A 15,766-nucleotide genomic window follows, 5' to 3' on the forward strand; every position below is an offset into this window, starting at 1 on the left:
TTTTAAGAATGCTTTAGATTTGAAGACTTTTGGCAACAAACAAGAGAGACAGTCTCTTCGGGTCACAGTGTACTGAAACGTTATTTACATGATGCTCAAGGTACGACCTTCAATAGCGTAAGATACACTTCTTTTCTTATTCACAAAACTATTCAATTTCTGAAGGGGTAAGGTAGAAGTGTCTCAAAACAGGCCTATTTACTGCTACATTTTTTGGAGCCTGCTTTATTAACCAGCCCTGCCAAGTATCAAGCATTAGTCTAACACATTTCAGTGTGGTGGTCCGCATCACCACACTAAAATGTGGAGTCACGCATTTATAGAGCTTCCTGAGCTGTCAAGCCGGAGCGCTATAATTATCACAGAGGAAGGTAGCGTGCGATTACGCTGCTCTGGCAGCCACAGAGTTATGTGACTGACAGACTCACTCTGACTGCAGGTTTGGGGTCTGGCTCAGCTTACTGGCTCCATTTGGCATTCACGTGACATGGAGACTGCAACGTGTCTGACTTTCGCCCAATGCCGAGACAGAACTGGTAATATAGGGTGGGGCTCCTGCGGCGGGAGGCGACGGAGCAGCAGAGGCAGTTATGAGATAGATAGTAAGTTTGACTGGAGCCGGGCCACCCTGATCGCACCTCTTGTGCCTCCAGTCAGAATGGTGCACGGTGCTGCAGCCTCTCCTCAAAGTGCCGCTTGAGTCCAGATCGGAGTTCGATCGTGGCCAATGCAGTGCTGGAGAGAGACAAGAAAGGCGGGGCCGGCATCGGCCATGCCGGAGGTATGGCGGTCGTGCCGGCCCCCGATGACCATCCGGAGGGCGGGCCTGTCGCACGCAGTGATGACGCGACTGGCCCACCTCACCACTAATTGGTCGGAGTCCGGGCGTGACCCGGAAGTGATTGAAACACTTCCGGGTCACGCGTTTGGGCTAAGGCCAGGCCAGTTAGAACTGGCCTGGCTGGCATCTTGGCAATAAAAGGCGGTGGAGCGGCGGAGTCGGCCTCTTTACTCGCCGCTCCCTCAGCCTGCCATTAGTTACGCCAGCCTCGCTAGGAGGCTGGTTTTTTAATTTCTTAGTTTTTTCGCCCCTAGAGGTCTTAGGGATTTCCGATCGGGACAATTGATCGTTACCGTACAGGGCGAAAAAGTGACGGCCACGCGTGGAGGATATTTTCACTTTTCGTTCTTTATTTGCTGCAGGCATAAAAGCAAAAGCAGGCCGGAAAACGGCATCGGCGGAAGGAGCAGCGCAATTGATCGTGGGATCTATTGTTAGGCGGGAGAAGAGTGATCCCAAATGCAGTGTTGCAGCGATCGGCGTTCCCGTGAGAAGCAGGACAACATTATCTGGGAGCAGCTGAGGGGCAGGGACGGTTCATCAATGTGGACTGCTTCATTAAAGGTGAACCTGGGTCCGCGTGTGCCATGTTTTCTCATCGTGGGTGTTGCGTACAGGCAGGGAACAGGTTATCTTTATCAAACACTCATGCAAATGGCGCGCGAGAGTAGTACAGGATCGCGGTCAAGTGCAGCTTGAAACTGAGCACAAATAAAGGCCGTTTTTCTTTTCCGCTCCGACTTTTCCCCCTGATAACCAGCGCAAGTGAGTTATCTCTGCCCTGGGAGACGAATCTCTTTCCAAGTTCACAGTGGGATGGAATTCAAATGTGTTTCCGTTTTCGGTGCAGTAAACTAAACAGGGCCTTTGAATATGACATGTGCTGCATTTATTGGGTGGGAAAGTCTATTGGGTGTCCATCGGTAATACTGCATGGTAGCGTTCAGTTGCTAGTGTTTCCCATGAAGGCTGGAGTGCATAATCTGTCCTGAGCTGTGCTGGTTCTCATCTGGTTAAAAGCCTGATTTGCTTCAGACTATGTGCATTGTCTCTGCGAGGAGAATTTTTTTGTGTATAATGAGCAGAGCACGCAGGAAAGTATTGAAGTTATCCAAAACGCACATTGCGGGGTATCCAGGTGTGCTTAAAAATTCCTACATTTGGAGGGGGTGGGGGACAGAATGAAACAGGCACAGAGGAGATAAAGTGATTTGCCCTGTCTGTAGCAAACCATTTTGTTGATTGTGGCAGACGGAATAAGAAAGTAGGTTATACAGCCTCCAAATAAATGACTATCCTGTCCCCATGGTTTTTCAATTATGTGTAATTTACATCTGAGAAAATTGTAGTTGTATAGCACTGACTCCCCTTCACGAGGCATCGAAGGGTAATGGCTGAATTTTGGCAGTACATCGACTGTTTGGGACTTCATTCTCTGGTTTGATTGCCAATCAGACATCGGGCCCAGAAGAAGAAAGGGGGTCGGCAGGGCGGACGGCTTAAACCACCATGAGAGAGATCTGATGAGGCCAACCATGCTACACGTTCTCCTTTTGTCAGGTCTATGCGAACGTGATTGGGGATCTTGCGCTTTGGTCCGCCATTGCATTTCAATTGTCCGGTTTGGTCCGCAGCGCGGAGCAGTCTGGCATCCTTTAGGGCGCTAGGTTTTACCAAACACAACAGGTCACCATCTCGTTTACTGGAGGGTCGACCAGGTCCGATAACAGGGGTTAGCACTGCATCTGCACTACTCTTTAATACTGCTGGGAGGGGCAGTCTGTCCCTTTGGGTGCTTGGCTATTGTTTCAGGCAGGCTCTGGAATGGGGCTGGTACTGCTCTGCTTATTTGCTATGGTATTTCTGCAGGGACAATTTTCTGGCAGCGAATGCTCATTATTTTTCCCCCCGCTTCCCGAATTAACTACCTTTGGGAGCTGTCCATCGGGCCATTTCTAGATATTAGTCTTTGGACTCATAAGTCCGTCTGTGGCATGTGAACACGTTTAGAGCGAATAGACGCTTCATGCATATCATTAGCCTAGAGGAGTTTGTAGGCACGGGAAAAATGGGCCTCTGGAGCAGGGTCACAACTCGACAGGGAGCTCCCTCACAGAACAAACTGTTTGCAAAGTCTGGATCCCGCTGTCCGTTAATAATTCTTAAAACAGATGATTTAAAGGGCCATGCCGTTTTTTAGCCCCGGTGGGTGCTTCCGACATTTATAAAAGTTTATTTTCGGTCAAAAAATCAGAATGTCATATAAAAGGAATGGGAAGGGTCGCAGAGAGTAATCTTGCAGCAATAGTAATGCTGTCTTCCATATAGAGTGGGGCTTGGTGGCTTAGGGGAGTATAGTGGCCTGTGTGTGTCCTCATTGCCGCAGTCTCGGCTAACGGTGGGTCCATCCAGCCTTTTTCCCCTTTGAAGATTGAAAAATGAGTACCTGGAGTTGTGTAGCAATAAACATCTGTTATGCAGCACCATGAGAACGTGGGCCTGTGCGAATACATGTTAGTTTCTATGGTGGCAAAACTCTCAAAGATGGATATGCAGGATAGTGACCAGTTAGCTCAGTTGGTTAGAGCATGGTGCTAATAATGCCAAGGTCACTGGTTAGGTTTAGTTGAGGGCTTAAGTAACATTTCTGCATCAGAGGGCCAGCTAGTGGCAGACTTCCTAAGACATTTTCAACAATGCCAACCAACTACCAGAGGGGGTCAACTGAAACCAGTAGAAGTCATACGTTCACAAGTTTCAATGCAGGAATTACTTAGAAACTCGTCAAGAAGCAATTTAAATAGTAATACTGTGCGTAAAAGGTACATATTACGCAGGCACTATATTGTCCAGCTGTCCACAGATCACAAAGCCAGCTTTGCATGAGGGTTTGTATATGCCTTATATGATCTACAGGGAGTGTGGGGCCAGATGTAGTGTTTGGCCGCCAGAATCATATGGTATGATCAAGTGAGGCAGCCACGACTGAATCTCACGCCGCCTGGTGCTAAAAGCCCACATTTAGCCGGCGGATAACATTTCCTACCTCTACTTCGTCACTGTTAAACTATTTCTGGTCTGAGCCATAAGCGGTATTCCATGGGGATTGCAAACACAGTGAATTCAATGTTTTATGTGATACAACTTATGCTATACGGGACTATCACAAGGAAACGTCTGATTACATTGTAAGTTTTTAAAAAGCCACAAAATATATAGTAAAAATATGACCAGTTACTCGTGGGCACGCTCCATGAACTCTGACAGCCGGACGGGCTCGCTCGAATCCTCACTCCGCATTTGGTGGAATTACTTACCGAGGGAGGTACACATGTTACAGCAATACATTCCAAGGTTTCGAGGTCAGTCCTGCGAGGCATTGGCCTCGGTGAAGTCACTCAAGGGCGTTAATGTGCTCTTGGCTTGGTGTAGTTCTGACGTGAACTTTGGGGCTGATGCGATAGGTTCGATTCTTTGACGTCCATTTAATACGTCCCAGGCCTTGGTGTCACACCTTCAAGATTACCTCTACACGCTTGTGCGGTTACACATATGGATTAGGGGTCTGTGTCAAAAGCATCTAGGCACTCATTGCAAGTACGCATATGCTTCAGAAACAGGTTATGGCACGCAGTGCCTCTACACCGGTCCGTTCATATATGTAGGCATTCTATGCCCGTGGTTTGTCACATGTTGCAGGTGCACCCTCGTGCTCATACAAGTATGCACAATAATGTATGGATGCAGATCTCTGCACCCATGTGCCTGAGCGCTCGTGCATGAAATGTCTGGGGGGCGACACACGGTACCAGGGCACCCCTGCGCTTGTACAGTGCAGCATTATATGCCTACGGTGTGTCATGCGGTATCTGTGCACATTTGGTGCATTTGGATGCCTATGTTGTCAGACAGCATCCGGTTGCCGGCACATTATAGGTCCGTGTTGGGTCGCACAGTAACTATGCACCCTAGGCTGGGGACGTGGGTGAAGATAAAGGGGGGACTGTGTCACGAAGTAGGGCTGGGATGTGCACTGTATCTGTTGTTCAATGGCGCAAGCACTAATCATTTGTGTTTGATTTCCATTTATGTACCGCGGGACCCATGACGGTGATACCTTGGGAAGTGCTCCACACCGCAAAGACTGCAAAAGTGGACAGCCAAGGGGTCCGGAGGATCCGGAACGTGAGTGGCAAGTGACGACATCAAGCGTGATGGACGATCAATTCAAGGGCTTAAGAGGTGCCAGCATGCACGGGGGAGATGGTGCGGCCCATGCACTGTATTGGTAGGGTATAGGTATGACAATCATATCTTGGGTCAGCTGTGGTAATTTGGCAATACGCTGCTTTACAGGTAATGGGCGGATGCAGCACCTCAACACCCCTGTCTTGGAAATGTATTCTGCTACTACCGAGCTGGTGCTCGCAGGTGCCACTTTAGCGGACACGGCACGGTGTTGGGATGCTCCGCAGTAGGAGAGAAGCCTGTCCAAGAACATAGTGGCCTAGGGTAGGTTAGGTTGTTCGCACATTCCAGACTGTTTAGGGGAGATCTTGAGGCCTCTGGGGCACTCCCTGTGTAGTCTTCCAAAGGTTACAATTTTGGGAGTCAGTCGATCATTCCAATATGGCACCAACTCTCTTGAGATGGGTGCAGTTGCACCAGGAATGAGTATCATCGTCTAGGGCAACGTGCCACTTAGGGGCTCGGGATGGTATGTCAATCTCCGCTTAGTCAGCCAGTGCTTGCATTAGTATGCCACAATTGGGGGGGGAGGGGGGGGAATGACTTGGCACGCCTACGTAGAAGGGGGGGGGGGGGCAGGACGAAATACCCATCACTGAAGTAGGGATGGTTGGCACGTCTAGGCCCCGGGGTACACCCTGGTCTAGTAACAGATGGTGCAGAGATTACACTGCTGGGAGGGGAGTTTATGAGTGCATGGACAGCACTCGCTAAAAGATTTATGAACACAATTTTTGTGACTGTCTAGGGCTCTACATTTGTAGACTATAGCCCGTGGGTGCATCAGGGGGGGAGCAGGGTGGGGGGTCGGGCTTCTTAAGAAGACGACGCCTATTTGTCCAAATGAGCCTAGGGGGTTGTTTTTCCGCGAGGATGAAATCTTCAGAAAGGTTCTTCTGGCCTGGTTAGTAGTGTATAGGGATAGGACATGACCTTTCAGTGAGTTTTTTTGGGGGGGCCTGATAGTCGGGGAACTATGCAGGCCTGTGGCGGTAAGGTCATGATTGGTCAGCAGTAAATTTAAGGTCCTTAGAGGGCGGCGCCATTCTTGAATGGGGTCGCCCAAGGGGGAGGGACAAGTGGTCTCTCATTGAACTCCAGGGGCAGTTACAGCCAGTTGGCTGGATGGAGGCGGGGGATTGGGAGTTACGCTTTCCAGTGGGCTGCTTGGCCACCCGCATGTGCACAATGGCACAAGTAAACGGCGCATAACTGCAAGGGCCCCATTATGGAGATAATCTACAGGGCGTACGGGGGTGACCTGGGGGGGGAAGTACCCTCATGGGGAATGGGCCCTCTGCGCATGCGCACTCCGGTTGGAGGACGGGCATAAGGGCGTAGGGGGTGACCTGGGGGGGAAGTACCATCACGGTGAACGGGCCCCCTGCGCATGCGCACTCCGGTTGGAGGGCGTGCATAATTTGATAAGGATCTGGCGCCACTTATTGACTTTGCCGTAGGCTCAAAATAGGGATACGCAGAAAATGAAATATGAAATGTTATTAGTATGATTATTGATTTTGATATGTTTAGATTCGGACAGGAATACCTTTGTATGGGGGGCGTGGCTAGCGCCCGAGGAGAATGGCAGCGCCGACATGAGGGCTCCGTCCGAGCCAGAGCTTATCGGCGGTTCGCGTGTCTTACGCGAACCTTCAAGGGAAACCTTTGACTCCTGAAGATGCCGGGAATGCCCTAAATCCATTTTCGCCGCCGATGTGGTATTATTTCTGACTCTGTTGCTCTTTTTTGTCCCGGTCGCGGATCGGTAACGGCCGCGGCCGCCATTTTGTTTTTTGCACATCCAGGCTCACCTCAGTAACGCGCTTCACCGCGCATTTGTATTTTGGATGTTTGGATGATTATACAACGCTCCCAGCTCTACCACCGACGCGGATGACATACTCCAGCATTTTTAGGTGACTTTCTTATTAATTCTATGGCTCTCTTGTGATTTATTGGATATTTCTTGCCTTCCTCAAGCCCGGCAGCCATTTTGAGAATTCACTCTGCTTCTCTCAGCTCTTGATATTTTTCCTCCCTGGCCTGGCATATTTACCCGCTAACTCTTTTCATTTGCCTCTTTTTTTTTTTTTTTTTACGTTCTTGGATTTCTGCGAAGCGTCTGTTTTGCTTCCAGCCGTACTGTGTGTTCCCAGTGACCTGGCAATTTGTAGTCGCGTTGATGGCTGACTGTTCCACCAAAGTCCATAAGCGCAATTATATTAAGAACTCTAAACTCTTCACGGAACTGGCTCATTTAGAAGCCTCTCAGTCCCTTTCCTCCACTGAGATGTCGTCGCATATAGAACCCTCTTCACAGCCTTCAGCGAAAATGATGTCTAAGAGGTTGAAAAAAGATCCACCTTCGCCTCCCAAGTCCTCCCTCTTCGACTATCTCGATGGAGTTACTCCTTGATGAGATACGGGCCTTACGCCCTTTTATGGAGGAAACCAACGCCAAACTACAGGTTCTTACTGACAGTTGGGCTCTGATGGATGAAAGAGTGTCGTCAGTGGAACGTGATGTCTCCTCTCTCCAAGACTCTGCTGCTAAGGTCACCCATTTGCATGCACAGATCTCCTCTCTCCAGAAGCAGGTGGAGGACTTGGAAAATCGAAACAGACGCAATAATCTTCGTCTTTATGGCCTGGTGGAAGGATGCGAGGGGAGTGACTCTATACATTTTTTCAAATCTTTTCTTCCCAAGCTTTTACACTTGCCCGAGGACACAACGCTCAATATCCAACGCGCGCACAGGCTTGGGCGAGTCCCCTCCTCTCTTTCTGCACCAGCAAAGCCCAGAGGTGTAATAATGTATTTTCTGGAATACACAGATCTACTGAAAGTTCTCTCAGCAGCCCGAGCCTTTCCTCGCCTCACATGGTCGGGCTCCACTCTGTTTTTTGCGCAAGATTATGCCAGAGCCACTGCAAATCGCCGTAAGGCCTTCTTGGACATGAGACCTGACCTTCGCTCCATTGGTGCCAGATACGGTCTCTTCCATTCTTGCTTATTCAAAGTCACCTATAATAATAAGACTATGACATATGAAGAGCCCACACGACTTCGGAGCTTCCTGAACTCTTGCGGCCAGACCAACATGGAGCTTTCTGAACCCTCCTCCTCTCTCCCACCGTGACTTTCTCCGAAGTTGCATCACAATATCCCAGTTTTATGCATTTGCTGAGTTTTCTAACTCAAATGTTCTTAGACATATATTTCTCCTGATGAGTTTTTGCTGTTTGTCGAATTACTTGCTATTCGCGTTATAGTTTCTTGGTTTGCCCTATTCATTTCCTGTTTGTGCCTCTGTCATTTGTTCTCGCCTAACTTTGTTATCTTTCTTCCCTCATAGCTTATTGTCTCGCGTTCCGCCTTGTTCCTCTGGTTGGACGTCTCACTGACCCCGAGTGCCCTGCCTTCTCCAGTTGGCTCTACCTCCCTCCCCTCGTCTCCACGTGCGTCTCTGTTTGTTCCCGTTCCTGATCGTATCTTCCCTAGCCTACCCTTTGTAAGTATTCCTTATACCCTTCTGGGATTGCCTGTTTTTGCCTTGTTTCTTTTGAATTTGATTTGTCTTTCTATGTTTTTAGGTTTATTGGTGTCAATATCTTTTATGCAACCCTTTTCCTATTTCCTTTCTTTTTCCCCCTTTCCCTTCACCTTTCATTGCATCTCTTGGTCATGCTTCTTTTTCCTTGTCCATTTTATTCCCCTACCACTTCATTTCTCCTTTGACTCATACTTACGTTCCTCTCCTTTTAGCCGTCTTTTCTCTCATCCTATTTCTATATTGATCTCTTTACGCATGTTCTTTTTTCTCTTTTATTGGATCTTTCTTATTACTATCTCTAGACTTCATCTTATCGTCTCACTGATCTTAGTAGCACCTTGGCTCTCCTCTATCTCTATGGTATCTTTTAATTTTCTTTTACTCCTCTTTCTCCTGTTCATTCCATCTCTTGTATACTCTTTTCCTCTCCTTCTTTTTTCTGCGTTTTTTATTCCTCATGAGGCTCTCTCTCAATGCTCTAATCTCTTTCTATATTACTCTTTCAACAATCTTTAATGTCAGTACGTATTGTATCATGGAACGTTAAAGGTCTTCACTCTCCCATTAAGCGGCAAAAAATTCTCTCACACCTAGCTAAGTTGAATGCAGACATCGCATTTTTGCAAGAAACACATTTGTCTGATAATGAAGCTGCTAAGCTCAGAAGGGGTTGGGTGGGTGAGGTTTTCTCTGCCCCCGGAGATGGTAAGAGAAATGGTGTCGCTGTGTTAATTCGCAAATCTCTCTCTATTTCGCTCCTGACTTCTGATTCAGATCCTGAGGGCATATGGTTGTATGTCAAACTTTCCTCGAAGGGGGTCCCCATGTCCCTTCTCAACATTTATGCACCCACTGGCGGTGATCCCGCCTTTTGGCGCACTATGGCCTCCCGTATCTCTGAATACATCGATGACAATTTTATTTTGGCAGGCGACTGCAACTTACCCATTGACCCCTTTTTAGATAGACATTCCATACATCCCATATCCCTAACAAATCTCACAAATTATTTGGTCAGGCGATATCCCAACACAAACTCGTTGATGCCTGGCGCTTATGTAACCCTACTACTAAAGAGTTTACCTTTTACTCCCCATCTCACCACTCACAGTCCCACATTGATTATATTTTTCTTTCCCATCACATTTCCCAATCCCTCACTCATGCCGACATTGGACCCATCTTGTACTCCGATCATGCCCCTGTTTTGGTTAACATTGATGTCTTACCCAAATCCACTGGACCAAAAAGATGGCGCTTTAATAATACTCTCCTTCTTGATCCCAAATTCACAACTTCCTTTGTTGATTTCACCTCAGAATTTTTCGCCATTAATGATACACCCAATATGCCCAAACACGCTATTTGGGATGCTTATAAAGCTACAGCAAGAGGTTTCATCATTGACTATGTAGCTAAAAAGCGTAAAAATGCTCGCCAACGTGCTAATGATCTTCTCCTCACGATCAAAAATCTGGAGCATTCCTTTTACACCTCCCACTCGCAGGAAAGTTTGACTACTCTTATTGAAGCTAAGATGCAATTCAATAAACAATCTACTGATGATGCTTCGTTATACCTGTTGAAATCTAGCTCAACATTTTATGGAGGTAAGAATAGAGCGGGGAAGGTATTAGCCAACTACTTGAAAGTTAAACAGCACAAATTGAATATTGAGTCTATTTTTGATATTAATTCCGTTCTAAAGCACACAGATGCTGATATTTTAGAGGAATTTTCCAGTTTTTACTCCGCGCTTTACTCTTCTGGAACCCACCCTACTGCCCAATCCCTCGATACCTTTTTCTCCAGCATTCAGGCTCCCCCCAATTTGCCTGTTGATTTATCCATTCTTGAAACGCCCATCTCCAGTTCCGAACTACACGCTGCACTCCAGTTACTTAAGAAGGACAAGGCCCCAGGTCCAGACGGATTTACAGTCGAATTTTATCTGCAATTCTCTAAATTATTATTACCTAGACTACACTCTCTTATTGACTCATTTATCCTCAGTGGTACCTCCTCTGGCACTTTCTCAGACGCCCACATATGCATAATACCTAAAGAAGGAAAAGATACCCAGTACTGCAAGAATTACAGACCAATTTCTTTAGTTAACATTGACTACAAGATATATGCTAAATCCCTTGCCATAAGACTAGACCCCTTTCTTCCTGAATTGTTGGGCCCAGAGCAGTCTGGATTTGTCAAAGGTCGCTCCATCTCAGATAATACCAGACTTTTGTTCAATGTTCTGTCCAAATCATCACGATTCCAAGATTCGTTAGCAGCAATTGCTTTGGACGCGGAAAAAGCGTTTGACAGAGTAGAATGGACTTTACTTTTTTCCGCCCTCAGATGGTTTGGGTTTGGTCCCAATTTTATTTCCTTTGTTTCTTTTCTTTATTCCAATCCCAGAGCAGCGGTCTGCGCTAATGGCCTAGTCTCTTCTTTCATCAACTTAGGTAGAGGAGTCCGCCAGGGCTGTCCCCTCTCCCCTTTCCTTTTTAATCTGGCCTTAGAACCCTTTCTCTCAAAACTTCGCCAAAATCCTAATTTGCATGGCTTCCAATTTTCTCATACAAACATCAAACTTGCTGCCTATGCAGACGACATCCTCCTTTTTCTTTCTAACCCTACCATCTCCATTCCCGCATTCCTAACTGAAGTCCACGAATATTCCCAAATTTCTGGTTACAAACTAAATAACAACAAGTGTGAAATTTTACCCCTCACAAAGTTTACCTATAAGCCCGATTTCGCTGCGTCCAATTTCACTTGGAATACTTCACACATCAAATATCTTGGTTTGCACATTGCCCCCTCCCTTCCCGATACTGTTTCGTTATGCCTTAGTATGTGTACACAGAGATTGTCTGATCTCACTTCCAGATGGCATCCGCTTTACCTTTCCTGGTGGGGTCGCCTGGACACGATTAAAATGATGCTTTCCCCAATAGTTCTTTACACTATTTCCAATATCCCAGTTCCTATCCCAGCTAAATTTTTTAGGAAAATCAACACCATTCTCTCTGTTTTCCTCTGGTCCGGCAAAAAGGCGCGTATGTCCTTGTTTAGACTACGACTCCCTAAATCACAAGGTGGGGTCAACTTTCCAGATTTTCCCTCCTATCACAAAGCTTTCTTTCTGAGACAAGCTTCCTTATGGTTGCGAGATCCTGCTGAATCTCCTCCTTTATGGCTTGTTATTGAGCGTTTATCTCTATCCCCCTTTACCTTCGCTGAATATCTCTCATTTTCTCGCAAACCCCAACTCACTTCCATTCCCATCCACAAATTCACTACCAAACTTCTTCTTTCCATCTCCCCAAGCCCTCCTTCCTCAGTAGCCGAATTCCTCAATACCACCATCTGGTACAATAATAGTATCCTTATTAATCACAAGCCCTTTTATTGGAAATCCTGGAGGTAAAGAGGACTGATCTGGGTATCCCACCTTTTCTCTGGCTCTGATTTCTTATCTTTCTCTGTTCTTTGCCAAAATTTCGGTCTCCCCCACTCTTTTGCCCGTAAGTACCTCATACTCAAGAATGCAGTTCTGTCCACCTATGTCCAACTCTCTAACTCTCCCACCCAACCTGACCCTTCCAATTCCACTCGAAGCCTTCATTCCTTGCTCCGTACTCATACTACTGCCTCCTTAATTTACCACTCTTTTCACAAGACTCTTACTCCCAGGCCAAAATCCACGGGAGAGGAACAATGGGAATCTGATTTTGACATCTCTTGGCCCACCTCTCTTTGGGATAAAATATGGACGAAACTTCGCAAATCCTCCAGGGCTGCCTCCCCCACGCAAACCCTATTTTTTATTTACAACAGACTTCTCTTTTCACCCCATATGTTAAATAAGAGGTTTCCTTTACTTTCTGACCATTGTTGGTCCTGCTCGACACCCAAGGCTACTCTTTTTCCACATGCTTTTTTCCTGTACTGCTGTATACAACTTTTGGAAACAGGTTTGGACTCAGATTAATACTATATTTCATACTGCATTTCCCTTCTCCTTTACCAATGTGTTTTTAGGAAGCCTCTCTTCCTGCTGGACAGATGTTGATTTTAATGTGCAGATTGTTGATTTGCTGTTAGCTGTTGCATTTCAGCAAATTACTGTTAATTGGAAAAATTTTGCTAACATCTCTTTTAAAGCATGGTGGTACAATGTATGTCACAATCATAGGCTAGACACTGTTTTTATCTATCCTCTTAGTCTGGCTAAAAAACGACATGATTGTTGGCTTCCTGTGACAATGTATCTTGATATTTGTGCTAAGCGCCCATCTCATTTGCCTCCCTTTCAGCAGGAGGTCTCCAAGCCTCCCTGATTGACCTTTTTTTTGTTCCCTTGCATTTTGTATAATCCATTTTGCTGCATATTATTTCCAGTACTGCTTTTTGTTATAGAGCCTCAATTATTTGTTATTTCTCACTCTCATGTTTATTTCCACAGTCATGTTTATTTCACCTGTCATATTGTTGTTATGTTTTAGTTTCTCTTATGTATTGACACCTTTATTTCTCTAATAAAGATCTTTTGAACTTAAAAAAAAAGGAATACCTTTGTATTAGTGATATGTTAAGGTGAGCCATCTGACATCTGTACTTATCAATCAATGTAATGTAACAGGTTTTCTGCGTATTGTGTAAATATTGTATATTAATTTTGTTTTGAATTATTATGTAAATAAATACGGCCGGGGGGTTTACGACCCCCTAATCCCAAAAATTCTACAGGGCGTACCCTTCTCATGTTGTTATCTTGATATTGATAAGGGAGGAGGGAGTTTAGGTAGTACCTGGCCATAAAGAAAGGCGGGCCGGCATCGACCACGCCGAAGGTATGGCGGTCGTGCCGGCCCCCGATGACCATCCGGAGGGCGGGCCTGTCGCACGCATTGATGACGCGACTGGCCCACCTCACCACTAATTGGTCGGAGTCCGGGCGTGACCCGCAAGTGATTGAAACACTTCCGGGTCATGCCTTTGGGCTAAGGCCAGGCCAGTTAGAACTGGCCTGGCTGGCATCTTGGCAATAAAAGGCGGTGGAGCGGCGGAGTCTGCCTCTTTACTCGCCGCTCCCTCAGCCTGCCATTAGTTACGCCAGCCTCGCTAGGAGGCTGGCTTTTTAATTTCCCCACCCACTGTCCCCTAAAAGCAGGGTTTTTACAGGGTGTATCGTTAGGAATTTAATTTTCAGGTTGACATGGTTATGTTTATCATATGTGTGAGGATTTTTCTTTCCCATTTTACGAGGTTTTCCTTTTCAGGTTGACATGGTTATGTTTATCATATGTGAGATGATTTTTCTTTCCCATTGTTTTAGGAGGTTTGTTCAATGTACAGGTTATGTTTATTGTCGTATTTTAGTGCTATTCCTTGGTCAGGCGGTAAGGTCATGATTGGTGAGCAGTAAATTTAAGGTCCTTAGATGGCGGCGCCATTCTTGAATGGGGTCGCCCAAGGGGGAGGGACAAGTGGTCTCTCATTGAACTCCAGGGGCAGTTACAGCCGGTTGGCTGGATGGGGGCGGGGGATTGGGAGTTACGCTTTCCAGTGGGCTGCTTGGCCACCCCACATGTGCACAATGGCACAAGTAAACGGTGCATAACTGCAAGGGCCCCATTATGGAGATAATCTACAGGGCGTACGGGGGTGACCTGGGGGAGAAGTACCCTCACGGGGAATGGGCCCTCTGCGCATGCGCACTCCGGTTGGAGGGCGGGCATAAGGGCGTAGGGGGGTGACCTGGGGGGGGGGAAGTACCCTCACGGTGAACGGGCCCCCTGCGCATGCGCACTCCGGTTGGAGGGCGTGCATAATTTGATAAGGATCTGGCGCCATTTATTGACCTTGCCGTAGGCTCAAAATAGGGATACGCAGAAAATGAAATATGAAATGTTATTAGTATGATTATTGATTTCGATATGTTTAGATTCGGACAGGAATACCTTTGTATTAGTGATATGTTAAGGTTAGCCATCTGACATCTGTACTTATCAATCAATGTAATGTAACAGGTTTTCTGCGTATTGTGTAAATATTTTATATTAATTTTGTTTTAAATTATTATGTAAATAAATACGGCCGGGGGGTTTACGACCCCCTAATCCAAAAAATTCTACAGGGCGTACCCTTCTCATGTTGTTATCTTGATATTGATAAGGGAGGAGGGGGTTTAGGTAGTACCTGGCCATATCAACTGGTGCTGCAGTCTCTCTTAATAATGCTTCGTGACTTCAGACCGGACCGTGGCTGGAGTCAACTTTGGGGCCTGCAGCCTCTTATGAGCCGTCCGACCCGAGGTACCGTGTCTCGCTCTGATAGACTGTGACTGACAGACTAGTTCAGGTAATGTAAATGCTAACTATACATTTAATTTTATACATGATACAATTAGATAATTAATATTGCTCAGGGGAACAATATAGCAACATGTAATTAGCAAAGATAAGGGAGAGCATGATTCTTTGTAACGAAAAAAAATAATTCATGAAAATCGTGTTAAAATGTAGTCTGCTCACCCCTGAGTCTTGTAACTGAAGACTCCGTTTAGGGGGCAGCGTGCTCTTAGATGACGAGTGGAAAGGAATATTGCCTGGACAAGAGTGATTATCGCTCTAATGAAGTGGAGGGAGGATAATTACAAACAAGCAATCTGTGTTGCATTTGCTCCGCCCTTCCTTGGTCCTGGAGACGGCGTAGTACGATAACAGACACTGTCCGCTCGAGTAACCTGAACACGAAGACACTGGCTGAGCTTTACATTCAGTAGCGCGTTGACACCAGGGCTCAGAATGTGGCATGTGTTCTACAGGTGAACCGCCAGTGTTAATGCCGGTCTGCACAGAGCAACTGCAAAGGCATGGACCATATTGTGAACTCATGGCACAATGTAAAAATGTAAACTGCTTTGCAGTGCGTGTAGGTGGAGACAAATGCTAGCCTTACGTCATCATATGTCTGTCATGACCCAAGCTACTATAGCATGATCATGCCTGTTAGAGCTCTGCTGACTTTTCAGCTTTTTCTGTTGGATGCACATGACTAGGCCTCACATTGTCTGGTGGCCCTGAGCCACCGGTTCACTCCGGATCGGATT

The 15,766-nt window shown here is 46.5% G+C and overlaps 1 protein-coding gene and 1 long non-coding RNA gene across 5 annotated transcripts in view; one reads left to right on the plus strand and one right to left on the minus strand.

The window, feature by feature from the left end:
• Window positions 1-15,766, minus strand: part of LOC146865345 (ATP synthase subunit C lysine N-methyltransferase-like) — a 262,764-nt gene that overhangs the window by 149,841 nt on the left and 97,157 nt on the right. The gene's annotated exons all lie outside the window — the stretch shown is intronic.
• LOC146865346 (uncharacterized) overlaps window positions 4,757-15,766 on the plus strand; it is a 35,064-nt gene continuing 24,054 nt past the window's right edge. The window contains exons 1-2 of the long non-coding RNA XR_014970084.1: window positions 4,757-5,026; window positions 8,449-8,604. This is a non-coding gene — a long non-coding RNA (uncharacterized LOC146865346). The remainder of the gene's footprint in view (window positions 5,027-8,448; window positions 8,605-15,766) is intronic.

This window comes from Triturus cristatus, chromosome 2_1, assembly GCF_964204655.1.
Source record: "Triturus cristatus chromosome 2_1, aTriCri1.1, whole genome shotgun sequence".
Taxonomy (NCBI): domain Eukaryota; kingdom Metazoa; phylum Chordata; class Amphibia; order Caudata; family Salamandridae; genus Triturus; species Triturus cristatus.